General features: G+C 50.2%; 2 non-coding genes across 2 annotated transcripts in view; both read right to left on the bottom strand.

Moving 5' to 3' along the window:
- LOC118515901 overlaps nucleotides 1-179 on the bottom strand; it is a 4275-nt gene extending 4096 nt beyond the window's left edge. Inside the window, exon 1 of the ribosomal RNA XR_004907506.1 lies at nucleotides 1-179. This exon is cut by the window's left edge and continues 4096 nt beyond it. This is a non-coding gene — a ribosomal RNA (large subunit ribosomal RNA).
- Nucleotides 180-648: 469 nt separating this feature from the next.
- On the bottom strand, nucleotides 649-806 carry LOC118515904. The gene has a single exon (XR_004907508.1). It is a non-coding gene; the product is annotated as a 5.8S ribosomal RNA (ribosomal RNA).
- Nucleotides 807-5000: the final 4194 nt, after the last annotated feature.

Genomic DNA, 5000 nt, shown 5'->3' with positions numbered 1-5000 from the left:
TAGCAGATAACGGACCGGTCCAGTACACGGCATCGGACAGACGAGGCCCCCTCGTCGTCCCTACGTGCTGAGCTCTTCCCGTTTCGCTCGCAGCTACTCAGGGAATCCCGGTTGGTTTCTCTTCCTCCTCTTATTAATATGCTTAAATTCTGAGGGTCGTCACACATCACTTGAGGCCTACAGACTCCACTGTCACAATGATGCGACGGGAGAAGCGGTGATAAATCACCCCTGTCGTGCTAACCTCACTCACCCACACGGCGTGAGCACGTCTCGCGACTGCAACTGGATGCGAGGAAGATACGAGCGCGTTGGGCCGCAAGTGTTACTCGACCCGAGCCAACCGGTGGAAGTCCCCGTGCAATTGGTGATAACCTTATATGCTGTGGTGGATACATCCGTTGGTTGATACTAGAGGTCGAACCGTGCGACTTGACGCGCGCTCGCTCTTCACCCATGCTCACATGTGTGTGTGTGTGTTTAGGTTTGTGTACCATACCTCGTATGTCTCTCTGTGTTAGCACTCTCACTTTCAGCGCCCACGGTCCCGACAAGGATGCGGATCCGAGCACGCCATGCTGCGACAGCCTACCCCCCTATGATGGGGTCAGGACGGTCAGTTTGGTTAGAGTGTTGAGATAACTTGGTAGGCACTCAAGGATGTGTGCATCGGTCGGGTTGAGTCGTCCGATGCGCCATATGCGTTCAACGTGTCGATGTTCATGTGTCCTGCAGTTCACATTCTGACGCGCATTTAGCTGCGGTCTTCATCGATCCATGAGCCGAGTGATCCCCTGCCTAGGGTTTAACGTACACACCGAACTAGTTGATGAATGGAACCGACGTCCATCCATCCATTATACACATACCAACACACAACTCTGGTTCCCTAGTACCACACTGCAGGCGCCCACGGCCCCGACGGTTGCGGAGCCGAGCACGCCAAAGTGCGACTGTCGATCACCCCGTTGTGACACGACAATCAGTCAGTGTATAAGGTACCCGGTACTACCAAAGTGTGCATCTTTACTGACCTTCGCCGAGGCAGTGGTATGTGTATCCCTTTGAAAGAGTTGCTTTCGCTCAACTCTACCAAGTGTGCTACACCATCTTGTGGTTGTAGCGTGCGCGTCAGCATGTGATGCCGACGATGCGTTTGGCAACCTCACTCCCGGACTTGTTTGATCGGTAATGATCCTTCCGCAGGTTCACCTACGGAAACCTTGTTACGACTTTTACTTCCTCTAAATCATCAAGTTCGGTCAACTTCGGCCGTGCCAACTGCAGCTCACGAAGGAACCGCGGAAGGTATGCCTCCAGAGACCTCACTAAATAATCCATCGGTAGTAGCGACGGGCGGTGTGTACAAAGGGCAGGGACGTAATCAGCGCTAGCTAATGACTAGCACTTACTAGAAATTCCAGGTTCATGGGGACCGTTGCAGTCCCCAATCCCAACTAAATGAGCATTTGGGTGATTTCCCGTTCCTCTCGGAATGGGGGCGCCTATTGGCGAGAACACGCTGCTGCCCACATTGTAGCACGCGTGCAGCCCAGAACATCTAAGGGCATCACGGACCTGTTTATCGCTCACTCTCACCTTGCTAAACACAAGTTGTCCCGCTAAGCAGGGCAAACTAGTGCGACGACCGCCCGCGAAGGCGCCGCCGCCCCGTAACGTCAGGTGCGCCCGGAGGCACACTGCTGACAGCGTTCTAGTTAGCTTGTTTGAGTCGCGTTCGTTATCGGAATTAACCAGACAAATCATTCCACGAACTAAGAACGGCCATGCACCACTACCCTTAAATTTGAGAAAGAGCTCTTAATCTGTCTTACCTCGATAAGTTCGGACCTGGTAAGTTTTTCCCGTGTTGAGTCAAATTAAGCCGCAAGCTCCACTTCTTGTGGTGCCCTTCCGTCAATTCCTTTAAGTTTCAACTTTGCAACCATACTTCCCCCGGAACCCGATTTTGGTTTCCCGGAAGCTACTGAGAGCACCGAATGTAGTAGCGTCTCCCAATTGCTGATTGGCATCGTTTACGGTTAGAACTAGGGCGGTATCTAATCGCCTTCGATCCTCTAACTTTCGTTCTTGATTAATGAAAGCATCCATGGCAAACGCTTTCGCTTCAGTTGGTCCTACGACGGTCTACGAATTTCACCTCTCGCGCCGTAATACCAATGCCCCCAACTACTTCTGTTAATCATTACCTCTGGGTCTATACAAAACCAACCAAAAGACTCAGACCGAGGTCATGTTCCATTATTCCATGCAAGATTATTCTCGGCCAACGCCAACCCTGGGCGGGTGTGGACGCTTTTGTACTAGCCTGCTTGAAGCACTCTAATTTGTTCAAGGTAAATGGGAGCTGCCCGGGCACCACGCACCGGCTCGGGACGTGCCCGACCGATCACGAGGTTGACGCCCAGGCACACCATTGTGAGTCGCAGCCGCGAGCTCGCGCACGAACGTATCCGGCGTGTGCCGGGCGCCCGCGGCGGTCGCGTGTCTGGACGGGGAATCAACTTCGAACGTTTTAACCGCAACAACTTTAATATACGCTAGTGGAGCTGGAATTACCGCGGCTGCTGGCACCAGACTTGCCCTCCACTTGATCCTTATTGAAGGATTTATGCTCAATTCATTCCAATTATGGACCATCGTTAGAGAGGTCCATATTGTTATTTCTCGTCACTACCTCCCCGTGCCGGGATTGGGTAATTTACGCGCCTGCTGCCTTCCTTGGATGTGGTAGCCATTTCTCAGGCTCCCTCTCCGGAATCGAACCCTGATTCCCCGTTACCCGTCGCAACCATGGTAGTCCTCTACACTACCATCAATAGTTGATAGGGCAGACATTTGCAAGATCTGTCGTCGGTCAAGCGACCATACGATCGGCATCCTTATCCAGACTTCAACTCAAGCCGCCCGGAGGCGATTGGTTTTACTAATAAGTGCACCAGTTCCACCGCCCGCAAGCGGACAGCGGTCCCGGCATGTTGCATGTATTAGCTCTGGCTTTTCCACAGTTATCCAAGTAACTGATGGGTGGATGATCTTGTGAATTATGGCTGTTGTACTGAGCCTTATGCGGTTTCACATTCATTTATGTTTGTACTTAGACATGCATGGCTTAACCTTTGAGACAAGCGTATATTACTGGTAGGATCAACCAGAATTCGTCTTCGTCAATTGCTTGTTCGATATTTTTTGTCTACCAGGGCACCAGTCCCCGCAGACTCTCTTTCTACGTTCATCAGGTGACACAATCTTTGTTGTGACCACTCTCATTGACCTGCGGCAGTACACCGACTCCACAGCGCCAATAACCACACGAGCAAAGGTTGTTCAGGAGGATGTCAGATTATCGATGTACATCGTACACCAACATTTGACGTACCGAGGCATTACACCCCGCACGCCCCCAACAGGACCAATCAAGGCTCGCATACGACCTGCGACTTACTGCGGCTCCCTGAAGGTCCCCGTAGGACGACCATCACCAGTTAAGGTGTAGTTGACTTGTCAGGGCACGGTAGTCCCCACAAGTCCCCGATTATTCGTGGATATCGTCCTACGAGTTTTTGTGACCCTTGGGTTCCCGGCAGGTCCCCGTAGGACAACCATCACCAGTTAAGGTGTAGTTGACTTGTCAGGGCACGGTGGTCCCCACAAGTCCCCGATTATTCGGAGATATTGTCCTACGAGTTTTTGTGACCCTTTTGTTCCCCGCAGGTCCCCGTAGGACGACCATCACCAGTTAAGGTGTAGTTGACTTGTCAGGGCACGGTAGTCCCCACAAGTCCCCGATTATTCGTGGATATCGTCCTACGAGTTTTTGTGACCCTTGGGTTCCCGAACTTTGCTACGATGGTTCTGCCTCCAGAGGAGACTTATGAACACTTCGTATCATTTCTTACACCGAACCATGGGATCGCGAGATTGCTCCCGGATCCCTAATCACCTTACATTTTCGTTTCGTTTCCGTACACTACGATGAGCTAATTCAATTTGTTTGTTCGTCTGGCGAACGTTTTATTGCGGAATTACCGCGGTACTTCCAGCCGGGTATGGCTGCCGTACGACCTACAGGATAGATCATCGAACCACTTTTCGTGCATATTGTCCGTCGAGGGTATCACCTCGATACCCCCAACAGACCTTTGGACACTTCCTCACTACTCCTTGGAGCAGCAATCAGGGAACCATATAGTAGGAACAGCCGAATATGGAACTCTTTTCGTACTTTGGACACCTCCTATAACTTGTATGGCGACTTCGGGGACCTTCATTTCGTTCTCAGTTGGTACCCCTATTTCGGTCTTTGGACACCTCGTCTTACCCGTATAACTCACTTTAGGTCCACTTATTTGCCTGATATCTCATCGTGAACCCGTTTTTCGTACACCGTACACACCTAGGAACACCACATATGCGTTTCCCTTTCGATCGTGAAGTTTTCAAATTTTTCGATTTTTGGTCCTAGAAATTCATGAACGGTGGGAGACCAAAATTTTTCATAAAAAAAAAATTTTCACCGTTTGACCATAAAAACCTTCTTTTCGTACATACCCCATCATTTCTTCACGTTTTAGGCCATTTCTGAAATTTTCGCTTCGATAGTGTGCCCCCTATAATACAAAATGAACATTTTGCATCTCCCACAAGTGGCCATTTTTTTTCCGCCACTGAAGAACACGACCTCGGGAACTCGGACCTAGGACGTGGCCATGTAAGTCATAGGCCACCCCAACTTTTGCAAAATACTGTTTCTTTTCACTTTTCATGATCTAAGGCGCGTTCCGACGGCGTTTTGAACAAATTTATGAGAAAAAAAATTTTGACCCTCGGACCAAAATTTTTTCGTTCGGGGCCCCATGGCCTATGGCCAGTATGGGAACTCGGGATGCCGATATGACAAAATTTGTCAAAAAATCACTAAAAAGTCGCTATGGCCCATTATTTAGAGCTTGTTGAGACCTTTCTAAAACACCTTGGTT

Source organism: Anopheles stephensi, unplaced genomic scaffold (assembly GCF_013141755.1).
Source record: "Anopheles stephensi strain Indian unplaced genomic scaffold, UCI_ANSTEP_V1.0 ucontig201, whole genome shotgun sequence".
Classification (NCBI taxonomy): Eukaryota; Metazoa; Arthropoda; class Insecta; order Diptera; family Culicidae; genus Anopheles; species Anopheles stephensi.
Note: the sequence above shows the minus strand (reverse complement) of the source record. Positions and strands in the feature narration are given on the sequence as shown.